We start from the raw sequence: 19814 nt of genomic DNA, 5'->3' as shown, positions 1-19814 counted from the left end.
CCCCTCTCAAATTGTCTGGAGCTTGGACAGTGGGGGGGCTGGGCGAAGACCCTGCTCCTGATGGCCTGGGGGTCGCTAAGCATTGGTGCCTCAGTTTCCCCTCCTGGTGTGATGAGAGTCTGGCTCAGGTACACTGGAGTCTCACCATCGGGGCCTGCTCACCACGGTCCCCCCTTTCTGCTTCCCCGGTGAGCTACGGAACATCCCAGGAGGGCGGCCCAGCCGTTCTTGGTCTCCACGGGCCACACTGCTCAACAGGATGAGGGCGAGGAGGTGTGTGGAGGGTTCCGCCTGCAGTCACCCTGTCTGAACAGAGCAGGGGGTGGGGGTGGTCTCCAGTCCCAGAGGTCTGGGGCGAAGGGACCGCTCCCACAGGGAGCCCTGGACGGACCTGCAAAGTGACCCCTTCTGGGGGTCCTTGGGGCCTGGGGGGCCTGCCCCTTCCATTGGGAAGACCTGCCCTTCCCTGGTGCTCCCCACTCCCAGCGGGCACGCGCCAGCCCCGGAGCCACTGCTCCGCCCTCTCCCACCCTCGGCCGCGTTCAGGGCACGACGGGCCCGTCTGCGGCTGGAGCCAGAGCTGGAGCCGGCCGGCCCGGGGTCACTGGTGGTCATCCTTAATGGCTCCACTGCCCTGTCCGGCTCCAGCTCCGCAAGGGAGTGATCTATGACCCCATTACTGCTGAGGCCTCTGAAGGGCTCCAGGATGGATTACCGGCTGCCGTGGGAGAGCAGGGAGGCGAAAACACGGGCAGGTGAAAAATGAACTTCATCAGACTCCCCGGGTCTCATTACCATCCATCAGCGGCCAGCCCGACCCTGGAGCGGGGCGGGGCTGGGGGGAGCTGCGGACACCCCTCCCCGGCTGTCGGGGCTCCACCTAGGCCAGGCGCTCAGTTCAGCTGTGCCTCCCACCTCGCTTCCCAGAGACCCCGAGAAGGGGCCCAGCCCCGCCGTGCCGTGGGGGCCGGAAGCGAGTATCTCCCCTCAAGTCCTGACTTCACAGCTGTAAGTCTGTCTAGGCATCTGGTGGGCGGGCTCTGACGGTGGGGGCCGCCCTTTCCTGCCCCTAACCCTTGGCACAAACAAGCACCTCCCGGCCGGCACCCACCCCCAGACACCTGCTGAGGTGGCCCTACCCAGCCGGGCCCTGCAGGGGACAGGGGGCCTCCTGTCTCATCTCTCAGCTGGTGGAGCACCCGGGGCCAAGGGCAGGAGCAGGGAGACGGAGCCTTGTACGAGAAGAGGCCACGCTGGGGGCTGGGTGCCCAGCTTCCTCCCCTGGCTCAGTGGAGGCTCTGAGCGGGCCTGCTCCAGAGGTGGGTCTCCCACCTCCCCTGGTCTCCCCCCGTTACTCACCAAAGACCCCCCCAGGGAGGGTGCAGGAAAGGCCCACGAGACTTGGACAGGCCTGTTCCAGGCCCCACCCTCAACCCCTCCACTGCCGGACCAGCTTCAAGTCAGTCCACGCCGCCACCCGCAGCTGTCCCTCAGGAGGGTCTGGGACTAATTTAGCCAGAGCTCGTCGAGGTCCCCAGAGATGAAGGCCACCCAGCACGTGGAAGCCTCCACCCACCTGCCTGGCCAGGAGCTCACGGCCTTTCTGTGTGCTGAGCAGCCCCCTGCACAGACCCCGGCTTGTCTGAGAAGCCAGAGCAAGACCAGGGGACAGAAAAACGGAAGTTCTTCTCCTGATATTACTGGAGACCGCTGGTTCAGGGCCAACTCTGCAGGCCCTGTGCTGAACAACTGGGATCGGCCCTTGCTGACGAGGCTGTGGACTGGTGATGCTGTTGATATGGAAAAGTTCAGAGAGGTTGAGAGAATGATCTGAGGTCACACAGCAAGCAAGCAGCAGGGGCTGGGAGGGAAGCCGGCACCCCGTTTGGGGGCCAGAAAGAGGTTCTGCAAGCCGAGCCTGGCCCTTGCAGGGTGAAGGCCCCCCTGAAACCCCTATCATGTCCTCAGAGGCGGCTCAGTTGTTGTGAGGAGGCATGTTCCCCATTCATTCGGGGACGGGGGCCGCTCTGGGGCCCAGAACAGGATCCTGGGCTGGCACAGGGCTACGCTCCCTCCTCTGAGCCTGTCCTCATCTGGAGGGAACTGACACTCACTGCTTCTCAGCATGGAGTGAGTTCTGGGCAGGGACACGCTGTGAAGCGGTTTTGGCAGGAGGGGGTGGTTGGCATTGCCTGGATTCTGAGGGGAAGACCAACCAGGATCTGAACCAAGGCTAGGGGTGGCTGCCAAGCCCCAGAGGGGACAGCCAGGGACGGAGAACAAGCAGCCTCTGGGCCAAAGACACAATCCTGCGGCCCAGAGACCAGTGGTCCACTCTGACCCTGGGCTCTGCAGGTAGGAAGCATGCGGGGTCCTCCCAAGGGCCCTGCCATCCCTGACCTGAGGAGTTCCTGCCCTGGGGGAGGGGGTCCTTTATAGCAGATCCCTCTTATCCCAGTCTAGCCTTCAAGACCCTGAGGCCCAAAACCCCCCTGGCCTTGGCTCCCTTCCCCAGGCAGACAAACACCCACGAGGCAATTAGAGGGAAGCATGAATAGTCAATTGTGGGCAGCTTCTGAGGAAACTCACAGTCACCCAGGCTGGCCCTGGGGGAGGCATGTGAGTATGTGTGTGTGTGTGTGTGTGTGTGTGTGTGTGTGTGAGAGAGAGAGAGAGAGCCCGCGTATGATTGTGTGTGTGCACGGGTGCTGGGAGCAGTGAGTGTGTGCTTGAGTGTGAGACAGACTGAGTGTCTGAGTGTGCATGTATATGAATACATATGTGATCACGCATTGATGCTGTGTGTGTGTGAGAGAGACAGCATGTATACATGTTGGGAACTGTGTGTACGTGTGTGCATGGAGCTCTGGATGCCCAGAGCCAGCCTGCTAGGCTATGGTGGACGCCCCGCAGCAGCCCCAGGCTGGAGGGTGCTGGAGTTCGTCCCTGCCCCAAGACAAGCCTACAGGGAGGAGGAAGGCTTCTGGAACTTCTACTCGGAAGCATGTTGACCGGCTCTGTCCCAGGCCCACCCTGTCCTTCCAGCTCACTCAGGGTCCACTGTGAGCTCCTCTGCCCAGGCACCAGCCGAAAGCCCCCGAGCAGGGCCCCCAGGTGTCCAGGCCTCTGTCACCGGGGATCGAGGGGCTGGTCATCTGGCCCGGGGTCCCTCCAGGCTATGAGACTGGGAGAGGTTTCACTCAGTCACCCACACTGCAGAGACGGGGTCTGAGTGTCCGGAAGATTTCGGGGTCACCACGTGTCCTGTAGGACACCAATGCTCCCAGCGGCGGCCAGTCCCAAGGGTCCAGGACCACCACGGCTCCGGCCCCCATCCCTCCGGCTTCTGAGTGAAGGAAGGGCCCGGAACTGCGAGATAAAGCCGGACTCGGAGGGAGTGGGGAGGGCCTGCGGGCTGGGAGATAAGCCATTGGGGCGGCCTGTGCCCCGGCCCCACGGGGTGTGTGGCTGGGAGATAACCACGCTTCCGGGGGCGGCCGGGGCTGCGTGATTGATGCCCAGGGGAAGGACGAGCCCGCCACTCGCGGGAGAGGGAACCAGAAGCAGCAGGGGCTCCACGGAAGCCCAGGGGGCCGGGGGCTGAGCGGACTGAGGGCCTGCGCTGCTGGCGTGCGTGCCGTAGCCATCGATGAGGCGCTCGGCAGCCCGTGACAGGTGGGGAGACGGGTGGGGCACATGGGGCCGGCCCCCAAGTCAGCACAGTGATCCCAGGCTGCTGTCAGGAGAGGGAGCCGACCCAGAGAGGTGCCCGGTTCTCGTTCTCGGTGACCCTTCTCTCAATGGACAGACACGCCCACCTCTGGTTCACCCAGAAGCTTCCTGGGAGGGTGAGCAGGGACAGCTCTCCCGGACCAGGCAGGCGTTCTGGGTGACCCTGAGACACCATCAAAGGGCCAGAGGGATCTGCCAGTCTCAGTTCTGCATTAGTGGGAACTGCCAGGGTCTGACTGCCTGGTTCGAATCCTGGCTAACTGTCAAGCCTCCGTTTCCTCATCTGTAAATGGGGCTGACACTGCCTTCCTCTTGGGGGCGTCGTGACCATGAAACTGCACCTAGTCAGAGCGCTATACACGTTTACGAAATTAAATTAAATTCATAGTGTGACCTAGCAGATTCCACTCCTAGGTATACACCTGACCCTTGAACAACATGGGTTTGAATGGCACGGGTCCACTTATGTGCAGGTTTTTTCAAAATAGTAAATAGGACAGTACTGCAGGATCTGTGGTTGGTGAATCCTTGGATGTGGGGGAACTGTGGGGGGAGAGGGCCGACTATAACTTACAAGAGGATTTTCAACCGAGTGGAGTGTTGGCACCCCTAACCCCTGCGTTTTCAAGGGCCAACCATATACCCCAAAGAACTGAAAACAAATGTTCCAAGTCAGGCTTGTGAACAAACATTCACAACAGCGTTCAGCATAACAGCCTAAATGTGGAGAAAACCCAAGGGTCCATCAGCAGAAGAATTAATACATAAAATGTGGCACAGCCAGACAGTGGAATATTACTCAGCCATGAAAAGGGACCACATTCTCTGATACAACTACAACATGGATGAACCCTGAAAGCAAATTCAACGAGGGAAGCCAGACACAAAAGACCACACATCACCTGAGTCCATGTACGTGAAAAGCCCAGAAGAGGCAAATCTGTAGCAGCAGAAAGCAGGCTAGTGGCTGCCAGGGGGTGGGGGGGCAGGAGGAGTGAGAATCACTAAACAGCACAGGGGTTCCTTTGAGGGCGATGGACTGGTAAGAGGTGATGGCCGTGTAACATCGCGAATGGACCAAATGCATTAAACACTATAAAATGGCCAGTTTCATGTTCTGTGAATTCTATCTCAACGCAAAAGTTTAAATTAACAAGCATTGCCAAGACTTTACCAGCGGGCTCCCACGCCCACCCAGAAACTCACAGGTCCCCAAATGAAATTTGACGACGGGAAGAAGTGCCTCCCACCTGGGCAGGACAACACGTCCCCCAGGAGGGGCCGGGGAGGGTGGATGATGGATGGGGGCTGACCACCCTGCCCACCCAGTGAGTGCCAGCTGGATCCAGTCAGGTTTGGGGCCACACCAAATGCAGCCGATTTGTTAACAGCGTTTATGTCAGGATTTCAAGCCACTACCATCTAACACAGAGAAGAGATCAAATGTCTGAGACTCAACAGCAAACCCAGTCATGGTGGTGGGGGGACTTGGAGGTAGGGGCACCTGGGCAGGAGTGGGATTGCTCACCTCACTTTGCCCCCACCTCTGTCTTGCCTGTGACCTTGACCAGTGGCTACCCAGGCTTCACTTTCCTCATCTGCAGAAACAAGGGGCTGACTCTGGGACTCAGGGAGGAGATGGGGGAGGATTTGATCTCCCCCTGATACAGATGAGGCCCTGGAGCACCACCCCTTCCCGAGGGAACAGTCTCCCTCTGTCTCCAGTAAGACCCCAACCACCCTCCTTTGCATCTTGGAATCCTTCATGTCATGGTGCCATCTCTCCTCCTCCAGGAAGCCCTCCCAGACTTCTCCGATGTGTGCCCTTAACCTTTGGGGTGCCTGGCTGGACTCTAAGATCCCTGAAGACAAGGTCTCTACCTCTGACTTCCTGCTATCGTTCAGGGAGATAGCAACTATCCATGTTAGAGTTTCCTGGCCAGTCCTGCAGTCCTTATAATCCACCAGAATATTCTGGAAAGCACGTTTTGCCTTCCCAAGGCCAAATAGCTGCCTGAGGGCCTATCTTTGGGTTTGGAAAATAAGCCCCTTTGCCACCAAGGCTGGTAGGGCTGGGGTGCCCAGGAGGCGTGGACTGGGTGGGAAGGCCCTGTGCAGAAAGTGCCCAACACTCATGAGTTGTTGCTCATATAAGGTAGAGAACCGGGTCTCCCTGCCATGAGCGGGGCATTAAGGAGGCTCATCGCCCTGAAATGGGCTTCCCAACTTCGACCCTCCCACGCACACCCACTCTCCAGACGAGCCCTGGGAGGCCAGCCCAAGTGGACGGTGGCCCTGTGGAGGGCACCAGGTCCGTGGGCTGGGGAAGGGGCTGGTGGGACCTGAGTGTCACGGAGCCCGGGAAGGGAGCCTGGGGCCATGGTCCTTCCTAAGACGCCCAAGGCGCCCATGGAGGAAGGAGGGGGCCGCATGAGACCAGCGTGGGTGTGGCCCCTGCCCGGCTCCGAGGTCCTGCTGCCTGACCATGTGTTCCCAAGTCGGCTGGGGCGCAGATGACCAGGCCGATAAGCCCCTTTGCTGGGGACAGAGCTGTGTGCAGAAGGCCTTGAGATAAGGCTGAGTGGCAGTGCTGAGCCTGTGGTTTCTGTGTGCTGGGGAGGCGGGGCCGGCATTGGCAAAGGGGCTGGGGTGAGAGGGGGCTCACACCTGCCCCCACCCCGGGCTCCCAGAGAGGGAGAGAGGGAGGCCACCCCCTGCAACCCTGCAGCTGTTTATGAATCCAGGGCCTGCCCCATGCCAAGCCTGGTGCCAGCCACCCCTGGGGGACAAGGGAGGTGAACCCCAGCCTCCTAACTGCCAGGACCTCCAGGTGTCAGAGCAGAGAACAAAGCTGGCAGCTTCTACCCAGGGCACATGGAGTGAGGAAGCAACTGGCCTTTTCTACACGCTGTCCCATCTCTAAGTGCTTTTCACCTCATCTAATCTATCCACAACCTTGCAATCCAGCCTATGAGCTCTGCTTTTGAGATGAGGAAACAGAGGCACAGTGAGGTTAGGTGACTTGCCCGAGGCGGCATAGCTAGTGAGTCTCTCTTCCGACGGTGTCTCTCTCTCCAGGTTCTGTTTGGCCAGCAGCCTGCAGTGGGCCCTCAAGTTGAGACGTTATGTATGGGCAAGGCAGACTAGGAGGGAGAGGGGGAGGGAAGTGTGGGGGCAGGGGCCACGGAACCCATGGGGTGCTGACGTCACACGGATGCCCGTGGGGAATGGGATGCATGGGACACTCAGAGCATGCAGACATCACTCTGACCTCCAAGGGACAGGCGTGGCTCTTGCAACCCCCCCAAACCACATGCCGCCCACGAGAGGTGGGTGCCCTCTCACCCACGGTCATTTACATACCCCCCACCCACTGTCCCGCCACCAGCAGGCCAGGCTTATGATCAAAGACGACCAGAGCTCCAGAACCGAAGATCAAGAGCTGGTTGGTAAAGTGGGTGGGGGGCCCTAGGCCACAGCGCACCGCGCGAGTCTGCCCAGAGGACCCCCTGAGATTGTGCAGTGCACAGCCTGAACAACGGCGGAAGCAGTTCAGCAGCCCCGCGGGACCTGCAGCTCTGGTGATGGCGGCCGTGCTGACCGACCTGTGTTGCCCTGGACACCTTACCCCCAGAAGACCCTCCCTCCCCACCTCACCTGGCCCCAGTCCTCGCCCCCCACCCCTGAGCTGCGGGGGCACCTGTGGCTTGGCAGGGCTGCGCGCTGAGGGTGAAGGAAGGCGCAGACATCCGCCGCCCTCCCCCACTCCCGGGCGCACCTCCAGCTCCTGGCTCCCGCGGTGACAGCCCGCCTCCCACAGCTCCGAGAACAGAGCCAGGCTGTGTTCACGTGTACCCCGCCGGGACCACACGGCGGCGGGCAAGAGGGCAGGCGGGCGGGGGAGCGGAACCGCCGCCCCACACCGCCAGGCCACAGGCTCTGTCTGTGCCCAAGCCTGCCATCAGGGACCTGCGAGGCGGCCAGGCCAGCCCACCCAGCACTGCACTCACCCGGGACCAGCCCCTGGGGGCCAGGGCGGGCCTCTGCAGCCTGACCTCCCCCTCGCTAGAGAAGACGGACGTCCTCAGCTGTGCCTGCTTCACGGACAGGGAAATGGGCTCAGATCGGCCTGTGGGGTCTGGCTCCTGCGGTCAGCCATCACCCGGGGCTCTGCTTCCTGGGGGAGGGGCCGGAGCCACGTCCGGAGATCTGAACCCTGGCCAGCCAGGTATAGAGCCCCACTTGTCACCCCATATCTGGGGAGAGGGGGATGCCTGGAATCCTGGCCCCCCTCCTGGGGAGGGTGAGGCGCCACTGTCACTGGAGAAGGGGCAGGGAGGCTGGCCCTCGGTCACGCGTCTGTCCCACCCCACAGAGGCTGAGGCAACAGTGGGCGGCCCCTAAGGAGGGGGCTGGGGTCCCAAAAGCTGGCCTCAGGGACGCTCTCCTCCACAGCCCCCGCCAAACCAGCAGGTCAGACACATGTCACGTCCAGGTCCCTCACGGCCTCCAGGGACAGCGGGCCTGGCTGCCTGCCCAAGCCACTGTCTGCACACTAATTCCCTCAGCCCGCTGAAACTTCTGGGTGTGCGCACACACGCACGCAAACACACACACGGAACCACGCATGCCAAAAACCCAGATACTCCCCCCACACACATACCAACACACACAGACACAGACATGTGTACTCAGACACATAGACAGACACACACACACAACCCCAGGGAGAGTGGGTAGAGAGCAGCTGATCTGAATCCACTTGACCTGTCTGTCTGTCCTGATGAAAATCAAAGGGAAGAGGGAGGCCTGGTGGGCAGCCAGGGCCTGTGTTTTACGGAGGAGATGCAGAGAGTGTGTGGTCCTGCTGTGGTGACAGGTGACCATAGAGGACCGTAGGGACAAAAGCAGTCATTCCTGCCCTGGACTGTCTGCTTCCTGTGGGCTGGGGTCTCCATGCTGCCTGGGAAGAGAGGAGACCTGGCATTCATTCATTCTTCATTCAGTCAAGCATCCACTCACCCATCCATCCTCTGCCATCCATCCACCTTCCACTATCCATCCATCATCCACCCTCCACTATCCATCCATCCATCCATTTGTCCTCCACTCTCCATCCATCCATCCTTCTAGAAATGTTACTGAGCACCTACTGTGTGCAGACCCTCTGCCAGGCAGCAAGTAGGACGTCAGAGGCCCTGTCTGACACGGCATGGTGCTGGAACAAGGACAGCATGACTGAACACATGCTGAGTGAGCAGCCTCATTTAACCCCATGGCGACCCTCTGTGGCAGGCGCCACCAGCACTCCCACTTTGTAGATGAGAAAGCTGAGGCTCCGCTGAAAAGCAGCAACACAAGAGCCTGTGCTTTGACTGTTTCCCTTCCCTCCTGTCCCCTTTCCATTTTTGTCTGTCTTATTTGACAAGAAAGAGAACCAGAGAAGTCAGTACCCCAAATGGCCGACAATCGTGGTATAAGCTAGGCTACTCTACGTCCCCGCTTGCCCGGGACAGTTCTGGTTTTCAGCTAATGTCACCACATAAGAGGTAACAGTGCCACCTGTGTTGTCACACATGCCCTGGTTTAGACCTGGGTGAAGTCAAGCGAGCTCCCTTCCCACTCTGGAGCTGAGAAAAAGACATAATATTGAGGGGAAAGGGAGGGTCTGAGGACAGAGCAATCACTGAAGGCTTCCTGTAAGAGGCGGAGCAGAGCTGCACCTGGAGGAAGGGGCACATTGCCCTCCAAGACCCTGCACCCACCACACAGGCCAGGGCACAGCTCCGTTCCTCTGTTTAGGGATGTTCTGGTCTGGTCTGGGAATCCCAGGAAGTGCAGATGCTGGGTACCGGGCAGAGTTGGGGGCAGGGCCTGAGGCAAATGTGGTCCCTCTGGTGGCCAAGATTATGAGGAAGGGGCTGGAGTCTGGGCAGGCTGTGCCCTCCTGATGGGATCAAAGCCCCCAGTGGCCCCTGGCTGCCCTCCCAGCACCCACGAGGCAGGCTGGGCCAGGGCCTGCTCCAGGCACCCAGCGCCCTGCCCCCTGGGAGGACAAGCTGTCCTGCCAGCCATCACCACGTGTGGCCTGGCACCTGCCCGTCCAGGCAGGACTGGGGCTGTCCCCGGCCTGGCAGAGGACCTGGGGCCTCCCAGACAGCTCTTCACAGCCAAAGCCCCGCAGCGACCCCGGCGAACCTTCTGGACTTCTCAAAGCTCAGGAAGCATTTTCCTAAATGGGGGTGGACTGCCTGTAACTGAGGACAAACTTTGTCCCGTGTGGCGGGCCAGGACCCAAGCTCTGCACCACACTTTCATTCCAGCTCTGCCACTCAGCTGACCGGCCTGGGGCCCACCAACTTGTCGCCTGGCCCTCTGTACCCGGCCTGCTCGCCTGGAACATGGGAGAAGAAGGGCTCCCGCACGCAGGGCGCGAAGGGTTTGGCCAAAGAGCCTCAGTATGAAGTAGGTCCTTGCTGCACAGACGGGGCACGTGGAGGAGGCGGGACCTGGAATCTGAGACGTGGTAGGAAGACTCTCCCTTCTGCCCTCTGCTCCTCCATGACCTGTCCAGTAGGTTGGGGGTTCCTGCTTGCACACCCCTGAGGATGGGGAGCTCACCACCTCACAGTCACCTGGCCTACAGACGGGCAGAGGGGGAGTGCTCTCCTCGTCAGAGTGTTTGCTCTGCGGTCAGACTGAATCCCAGGTGGGAAGCGGGAGTCAGGGCTAAAGGCCACGCCTCCCACCTCCCAACCCGGGGCCCTGCCTGCTGCCCTAGGAGCCAAGAAGCGGTCGTGACGGGAGGAGGGAGGGGAGGAGCCTGTGCGTCCCCCCTGGTGTGGGACGGGGAGCTCCGAGCACTCCTGTGGTCCCGCCGGCTCCTCCTCAGAGGCTGCCCCCGGCCCCCTCCACCTGCTCCTCTGCTCCTGGGTCTGCCTGGCCCCTCTTCCGGTCCTCCTGCCATATTTCCCTCTCACTTCCAGAAGCAGGAAGGGGCTTGGCAGATGAGCCACCGAGTTCTAGACCCTCTGCCAGGCTGGGGACGGCCCTAATCCTGCCAGGACAAGCAGGTGCCAGGTCACGGGGTGCCTGTGGCGATGGGCGGCGGGGCAGCTTGTCCTCCGGGGGAGGTGGGCGGGCGCTGGGTGCCCGGAGCAGGCCCAGAGGAGCCTCCTGGCAGGGACGTGCCCTCTGAGCCTCGGTTTCCCCTCTGCAGGAAGGCGCGGTAGGAGTCAGTGCCTCTGGGCCACCTGGCTCTGCGCTTCGCCTGCAACGGCTGGGAGGACAGCAGGCTCATCTGTGCACACCCTCGGGCGCCCAGCACCAGGCCCTGCGCCAGTCTGGGCCCCGTGACGGCACGCTGGGCAGAGAAGCCGCCACGGTGGGGCAGAGGGGACGCGCCAGGGGGACCAGGGGCTGCAGCGCTTGCTGCCACCCCATGGAGCTCTGCTGCGCCCCCTCACTATCCCCAACTCCTGCCCCTGGACCCCGGCTCAGACTGGGGCCACCGGGCCAGCCCCTGGGGACTCTCCGTCTGTGTCCTGGGTCACGCTGTGTTCCACACACACACACCGCAGGGTCCCTGCAGCCAGGACGCACACCCTTCACCGAGTCCCAGCTGAGCGTCGGCTCCCCCACCTCAGCCTTCCACCCTGCGAGTCTGGGCACTGACCCAGAAACCCCCTTCCCAGACGGTGCCGTCCCAGGGACTCACCGGGCAGCAGCGCCGGCCACGTGGGGCTCCTCTGGTCCATGGGAGCTGGCTCTCTCTGGCCCCGGCCCCCGGCCTGACCCCCAAGGGGCAGCTCCCTTCGGCCTGGGGGGAGGGGGGCCGACGGGGCGGGGCGACAAGGCGGCAGCAAAGCAGAGGAAGCCTGCCCAGCGTCTGCAGACCGGCTCTGTCCAGAGCCGAGTCCTGAGACGCCAGTGGAGAGGTCAAGGGCAGCAAGCCAGGGCTGCCCAGCGAGGCACGGATCAACCACGCGGCCGTCCTCCCCCGGCCCCCAGCCTCCCCCCGCCGGCTCACGCCCCAGCCGCCGCAGATGGGAGCTGTCTTCTGGAGGGCGGAGGGTGGCGGCCACTTCCTGCCTGCCCCTCGCGGTTCAACTCCTGCAGGACCCAGGGATCGAGGGATTCCTGGCACACGGAGACCTCTGCCCTGGGCAGCGGAGCCACCCCCAGACTCCGAGGGGGTCACAGCCCCACCGAGGCTGCCCTCGCTCGTTCGCACCCTCACTCAGCCGTCTCCACTGAGCACCTGCTATGTGCCAGGCCCTGTGCTGGGCCCCGATCCCCGGAGCTCTGTGGTGTCCTCCAGGCAGCGGGAGCCGCCCCCTCCCCGGGCATTCCTGGAGAGAAAGGGCCAAGGACGGCTCAACTCAGGAGGGAGGGAGAACACAGGCTTCGAGCGGGGATCCAAGGGGCTCCAGGAGAGCCCCACCCCGGGCTGCGGTCTCCGGGGACCTAGAGAGACGCTCTGGCAGGAGCTCGTGGGGGGCAGGAAGGAAGGATGGAGGGGAAGGGGAGGAGCCTACTGTCATCGGGGTCTCAGCTCCCGGGGTCTCCTCCCTACAGGGTCCAGATGCCCAGTTCCAGTGCTGCCCCCTCCCGAGAGCCCTTCCGGGTTCTCTTTGCTGGCCTTGTTAGAGCCCATCTTGCTGTATCTGCGGAAAGGACGGCTGGAAATCTGTTGTGGCGGAGGCCACGGCTCCGCTGCCTTAGGGGGCCGGCTGGGCCCAGAGGGTCACCGGGTGTGCCACAAGCTGCTTGCTGGGGGTGGAAGGGGGTGGGAGGCTGGGGGGCAGAGTCTTGTCAGGTCTCTGGGGTCAATCCCTTCCCTGTGCCCGCAGTGGGCAGCAGGCCGGGGGACTGTGGCTGGGGGTACCCCGAGGACTGTGGCTTAGGCCTTGTTTACAGTCACCTCCTGGGCAAACACCAGGCTGCACCCAGAACCTCCTGGCGTGGGTGAGAATCCAGCCCCCCCCAGGCCGGGTGGCGTGGGAACACCCCCGTCCTCATCCTAAACACACTGGTTAGCAACTGAGGTCGCCTTCATGCCACATCCCCGGGAGAAAGGTCCTAGCATCACGCTTCTGTTCCAAGGAGGGAACTGCCCCAGGGTGACCTAGCGCACACCTGCTGGGTCAGGTCCCCCCTGAGCACAGCCACCAGGCCAGAGGGGCCAGCCCCAGCCAGGCCGTGCAGAGTCAGCACTGCGTCCCCATGCGGACCTCACCAGCCAGCCTGTTCTTCAGCTGTGGGCATGGCCCCCACGGGCTGCACGTGGCCAGTTCAGCCAGCAACAGGGACTGGTGTGGAGGTCAAAGACTGGTCCCCAAAGACAGCCAAGTCCTCATCCCCAACACCTGAGAACGCGTCACTTTACAGGACAATAGGGACTTGCGGGATGTGAGTAGGCTGCCGACCCTGAGATGGGAGCTCAACCTCGATGACCCAGGCAGGCCCAATGTGATCACAAGGGTCCCTGTGAGAGGAAGGTGGGGTGGGAGATGTGATGACAGAAGTAAGAGGTTGGAGGGACGTGGGGCTGCAAGCCAAGGAATGCAGGCACCTCCAGAAGCAGAAGCAGAAGGACACATTCTTCCCCAGAGCCTCCACAAGGAACCAGGCCTGTGACACCTTGATTCTAGCCCAGTGAAACCTGGGTCAGACCTCTGATCTCTGACCTCCAGACTGTAAGGTGATAGAGCTGCCAAGTTCACAGATGTCTGTTATAGCAGCCACGGGAAAATAACACAGCTAGGAAGACAACTGTTCCCAGCTTCACAGCACCTGACATTCAACAGTTGCTCAATTAATGCTCTTCTCTGTGTGGGAAAGATTGAAGGCAGGAGCAGAAGGGGATGACAGAGGATGAGATGGTAGGATGGCATCACCAAGTTAAATGACATGAGTTTGAGCAAGCTCTGGGAGATGGTGAAGGATAGGGAAGCCTGGCGTGCTGCAGCCCATAGGGTCTCAAAGAGTCAGACATGAATGAGCAACTGAACAACAACTGCGTGTTTGATCCAGAGAACTCACAGCCCCTGCCTAGAATCAGCCAAGTCCAAGGAGGAGAAAGGACCATCAGACATGAATGAGCAACTGAACAACAACTGCGTGTTTGATCCAGAGAACTCACAGCCCCTGCCTAGAATCAGCCAAGTCCAAGGAGGAGAAAGGACCAATCTCTCACAGGTGACCGTGAAGTATCTTTGTCCCCCACGTATTACACTGGGAGACCTCAGGGAAAAGCAAATAGCCCAGGGTCGCAGGAATTCTATATTTCAGAGCAAAGCCCTAGAAAGGGGAGAAAAGTTCTGGAGTGGGATGAGGACCTGCTTGGAACATCGACCCTGGGGCCAGGAAGCTTGGGTAAACGCATGCTCTCCATATCTATGAAAATCTGATTTCCTCTTTATCTTCCCCTTGTCAGGTCCCCAGGACCAGCTGACTCGAAACTTGTATTCACTCAACAAACATCGACTGAGCACCTACTGTACAGTGGGCCAGGTGCTGGAGCCATAAAGAGGACAGTAAGATGTGTTCCCTGTCTGCATGGAGCGGGCAAGCGGGCAGCCTCGGGCCTGTGCTTTTGGGCTCCCTGTGGCCTGGGATTCTGCCCAGTGTCATCTCCTCAGCAGCACCTTCTGGGATCAGCCCGCCTACAGTCACAAGCTTCACCTCTGTGTTCTCCTACCCTATTTTGCTTCATGGAAGCTGCCCCTGCCTGGCATCACACCTGCTACCTAGCACGGTCTTTGACACATAGTAGGTGCTCAACAAACACTTGTGAACAAATGCACACACAGGAATGGCGGCCTAGAGGTGGAGACAGATGTCAGAACGGGCAACCACGGTGGAGACACGAGCAAAGGTCTGCTGGAGAGACATCGGCTTTCCAAATGGCTTTTGCTTCTAAATTAGAAGGTCGCGGGGAGAGCTGGTGTGGACGCAGGGGGAGTCTTACATTCTAATGCTCTTCTAGCCTGTTACATCCATACAGTGAGCCAAAATCCCCCGAGTGCTGGCTTACCTACCAGCCTAAACCCAGTCTCGGCAAAAGCAGGGTGGCGGCGGGTGGAGGCCACGGCCAGGACGGCAGACAGGCGGGCCCCAGGCGCAGCAGCCCCTGGAGGGGTGGTCTGTGCTGGTTTTTAGCTCCTTCGGGTCCCCAGTGCTGCCCCCGGGACACCCCACCCTGGGCCTCAGAATGGCCATTTCTACAGCTCAGCTGGATCTCCTTTTTTTCTATCCTGAAATCTTGATCACAGACTTACTTGGAAGGAAAATAGATTTCGGGACAAACAGACCCACTTGACAGCAATTTTGCCAGGTCTAAAGAGTTGCTTTTATCTTTGTGCCATTTTGAACTTTGGTGAAGGCAACGCTCAGTTCATCGTTTCATGAAATTGCCGAAGTTCCTTCTTTTCCATGTCATGGAAATCTGAATCAGTGACATGGACCTGCAGAGTCGCACCCCGGCCAAGGGAGCTGAAAGCAAGCAGAGCCTGGAGAGCGGGGAGAGGTCTGAGGCCCAGCCCCATGAGCCCTGCTAAACACTTAGGTTCCTGGGGAAAGGTTACCTAAAAGCCCAGAGCTTCAGGGCTGCCTGGGCTTCTCCGCCTCCTGCCTCAACTTGCAAGCTCTGTGCTCCCCAGGGAACAGTAAGTTTCTGAGAAGATAAACAGTCTCTGGTTGGAGAGAAAACAGACTTTGGATCCCAGCTCAGCTGGAGATGAACAAAGGAAGAGAGCAGTCGGCGGGAGCAGGGACACACTTCCACGGCACAGAGCGTCTCCCCGTGGAGCCGGCACGGGGACTGGGGAGCTGCAGCCAAGCCTGGCCCCCCTGCCCTCCAAGCAGTTGCCGCTTGGCCGCAGGGAATAGGATCCACCCAGTGCCGCCCGCCAGAGCACTCAGCACCAGCACCCGCTCCAGGCGAGGCCTGCCAAGGACGTCTTGGGGCCCGAGCCAAGTACCCAAGCGGAGGCCCTGCCTTCCCAGCCGCAGAGGCCCAACCCCACTGGCCAGGAGGCCATCCGCCCAAAGAAGGAGCGACAGGAGCCGCAGCAGGGCCAGCTCTCCCCACAGGGCCCGGGCCAGCTCCCGCATCCCTGAGCGTCAGGCGTGGTGCTCGGCGATGGATGTGGGTCACCTGGGGTCTCAGGGCACTCGCGGGCGAGCCGGGGCACGGAGAAGTTGTGCCTGGAACCAGGAGCTCGGAAGGGGCAGAGGCAGGATGCGGATCTAGGATGTGCCAGTCCGGACCCGAACACTTAAGAGAGGCCCACACCCAACAAATACTGATTGGATTTAAACCCAGGGCTTCCCTGGTGGTTCAGATGGTAAAGAATCCACCTGCAATGCGGGAGAACGGGGTTCTATCCCTGGGTTGGGAAGATTCCCCTAGAGGAGGGCAAGGCAATCCACTCCAGTATTCTTGTCTGGAAAATCCCCAGGGACAGAGAAGCCTGGTGGGCTACAGTTCATGGGGTCACAAAGAGTTGGATACAACTGAAGTACAGCACAAAGATGGATTTTTTAAGCCACTACAGCAGCAGTAGACACTAACCCCAAACTCTTCTCAAAGCCCGTTATGGGATCAGAGTAGGTGAACGGAGGTGCCCTGGGCTGGGCTGGGCCGGCCCAGGTTGGAGACGGAGGATGCACTGTATCTCCCACAGGTGCTCCTACTCCTCTGGCCAGAACTGCTCCTGCCCTCCCCTCTCCCTCAGACCAGGGGTCCCACAAAGCCAGGGACAAGCACACATGAGGACGGAGGCTTTCTGGGTGGGAGCAGGGCGGCAGGGGTCTGTTAGGACAGGAGCCTGCAGACCATCCCTCAGGGCTGGCGGGCCCCAGCACCCTGACGTGACCGGAGGAAAGGCAGGAGCCCAGGAAACAAATCTAGACAGCATTTTAAAAAGCAGAGACATCGCTTTGCCAACAAAGATCCATATAGTCAAAATGACGGTTTTTCCAGTAGTCATGTACAGATGTGAGAGCTGGACCATAAAGAAGGCTGAGCGCCAAAGAACTGATGGTTTTTGAACCCTGGAGCTGAAGAAGACTCTTGAGAGTTCCTTGGACTGCAAGAAGATCAAACCAGTCAATCCTAAGGGAAATCAACCCTGAATATTCACTGAAAAGACTGATGCTGAAGTTTAACCTCCAATACTGTGGCCACCTTATGCGAAGAGCTGACTCACTGGAAGAGACCCTGATGCTGGGAAAGACTGAGGGCAGGAGGAGAAGGGGGCAGCAGAGGGTAAGATGGTTGGATGGCATCAACTGACTCAATGGACGTGAGTTTGAACAAACTCCGGGAGATAGTTCACCGGGAAGCCCAGCGTGCTGCTGTCCGTGGGGTCGCACAGGGTCGGACACGGCTGAGTGACTGGCGGCGACAGGAGCACAGCCATGATGGGGGAGTCCCCCTTGCTCCAGCTTTTGGTGACCGCCCCCCCAAACCCATCAGTGGGGTCTGCAGCTTCAACCACGTCTACCAATGAAGACGATATCTGCCGCTTTAGATGCCGCTCCAGAGCTCAGAGAGGACGCCCAAGGGCCCACGGGCAGAACACAGGGCCACCGCTCAGCTGGGCGACAAGGCAACTCCGAGGCCACGCGGGGAGCCCGTGCCCAGAGGGGCGGTCCTGGAGCCGCGGGGCGGGCAGCCTGCGGAGCCTGGCCCAGCAGCCCTGGGGGCCCCTCCAGGCCCCTCCAGGCCCCTGACTCTACCTTGCACAGTAGCCAGGGAGGCTTCGCTGCACAGCCTCACGTCTGCTCAGCAGCTCTGGAGTCTGAGTCTGGCGGAAGCTCTGTGGGGGGCCGCTGGGCCTAGACTCCAGCCACTCCGTCGCCTGTCACCAGACAGCGCTGCTCCTCGCCTGCACAGAGACACTGCTTGGGAACGCCGTCCCGGCAGCTACTGACGGATTCTGAGTTTCCTCTGGCTGGATTTTATGCCGCCTGCACGTGGCACGTGAGAGACGGACTCTCCTTTGACTAAAGGCTTAAGAATATTGGAAGGAGCTGGGCCTGGGGGGCTCACCACCTTCAGGGACAGCCACCTTGCCGTGAGGTTGGGACACCGCCCTTCTCCCCCCGGCTTGGTCAACCCAAGATCCGTGCCTTGCCTGCCAGGAAGAAGCCCAGCCCCGGGGTCCCCGCTGCCCCTGCAGCCCCAGAGCTGTTCTCCAGCAGCCAGACAGCGAGCACCCCCCAGGCAGGCCTTCCAGATGCAATGCCTGACAATCACGCAGCTCCCCCAAGTCTGGGAGGGATGCAGGCGGCTGGGCCATGCGTGTCCCCAGGGCACGCAGCCTCCAGGCCCTCGGCCCAGCACCAGAGCAGTGGTGTGATGGCTTCCCGCCCCGGCGAGGGCCGCTGTCCCCGCACATGCAGGGAACTGGGGCTCAGAGACCGACAGTGGACACTTGCCCCCCCAAAGCAAGGGATGCAGCCCCCCCCCTGCCGACCTGCCCATCACCACCCAGCCCTCAGAAAGGCCCCTGCCCCAGCCGGCACGGAGGAGGGGGCTGGAGCCCACCACCACGGAGGGAGCTGGAGAGACGGTGGGGAGATGGGGAGGGGAGCTCCGGGGAGGGGGTGCGACGGGGCCGTGCGTGCGTGGGCCTGTGTGTGTTGCACACACACCCTCATGCCTGTGTGCCGGCCAGGTCTGTGCGTGTCCCCCGTGCGTCCCCACGCGGCGTGTCCATGTGTCTGTAGGCCGCGCCCCCCGCGCCCGCCCCGCCGCCCAGCCGGCAGCGCACAGCTGGGCCCGGGGGGCCGTGCGCACCGCCCGATGCGAGGTGGCAGGTGTGTAATAAACCATTAGTCACTGTCACATTTCCCAGCAGCGGCCTCCCCGGGAGGGGCTGCCTGCGGGCTGGCGCTGCCTGGCGGGTCTCCAGCTGTGAGCTGCGCGTCCCCCGTTCCCCCGGCCGCCGGCAGGGCTGCCGCCTGGCAGGGGAGCAGCTGGCCGGCGTGGGTCTTGTGTCCTGCCCTGCCCCAGGGGCCCCAGGGCAGGGGGGCAGGGCCGCGTGTGTGCCCAGCAGGGCGGGGAGGTCCTTGAGGGTCCCGGCCGCGCAGCTTATCACTCGGAGCTGAGGGCGGGCTGGGACAGCGGCCTCAGGGATGTGATGGGCTGCCTAGAGGAGGCGCCAGCGGGGTGAGTAGGAGTGACAACCAATAACGCTGACACCAGCCAGGACGCCGGGCTCTCGGGGGAAGGGGCACCAGGACTGCACCCGACCTGCCGAGTTCCATTCTCATACCGGCTGGTGAGCCAGGCACTCCCACTGGCCTTCCCGCCCACTCCTCAGATGAGGAAACTGAAGCACAGTGCAAGGAGACACTTGTCCCAGGCGTCCCTGCCCACCACTTGCAGTCCCCTTTGCTGCGACACCCCATCCCCCTCTGCCAGGGGGACTGGACGCCCCAGGCGGGCTGGTGGCCCATCAGCCCCTGTCAGCAAGCCCCTTGCTTTGCTGAGTCCACACTGCAGAGAGCAAGAGGTGGGTACCTGGGGGCGTCCTGAAGATGGGACTCCCAGGACCCCACCACCACGAGCCGACTCCCGCGCTCACTGACAAGCAGTGTTTTCCACCAGCTGCCCCTGCAGTGGCCCAGCAACGGGGAAGGCTGGGCTGGGGGCTGTTGAGCGTCGGTCCTCTTAGGGTCTAAGGGCCTCCCGAGGTAAGAACGCAGGTGTCCACTCACTGCTCCCATTCCAGGGCCCACGTGCTGCACGACAAACGACTCAGGACTCCACACTCACAGGCCCAACAACCAACGAGCGGCCAGCCTCTCCATCACTGGGGAAAGCAACGCGTCCAACGGGCTAGGGATGGGGGGACAGGATCTTGGTGGCTGGAGGCGGTGGGAGTGAACGTCCATGCCAGAAAACGCCAGGCAGCACCTCCCGCGGATGGACCCCCTTGTGCCCTGTGTCCCAAATGGGGCTACACCAACAGCCACGTGCCTGGACGCGAGCGGTGCGCCCCCACAGCGGGCGGGCGGCCAGCCCCCTTCCATCCTGCACGGGGCAGCTGGACATCACACGGCACGCG

The 19814-nt window shown here is 61.4% G+C and overlaps 1 protein-coding gene across 5 annotated transcripts in view; it reads right to left on the bottom strand.

Annotated features, from left to right (window-relative positions):
* The window catches only part of GSE1 (Gse1 coiled-coil protein), a 390132-nt gene that overhangs the window by 224557 nt on the left and 145761 nt on the right, over positions 1-19814 (bottom strand). The gene's annotated exons all lie outside the window — the stretch shown is intronic.

Source organism: Muntiacus reevesi, chromosome 2 (assembly GCF_963930625.1).
Source record: "Muntiacus reevesi chromosome 2, mMunRee1.1, whole genome shotgun sequence".
In the NCBI taxonomy this organism is placed as follows: domain Eukaryota; kingdom Metazoa; phylum Chordata; class Mammalia; order Artiodactyla; family Cervidae; genus Muntiacus; species Muntiacus reevesi.
This window is presented reverse-complemented; position numbering and strand designations above follow the sequence as displayed.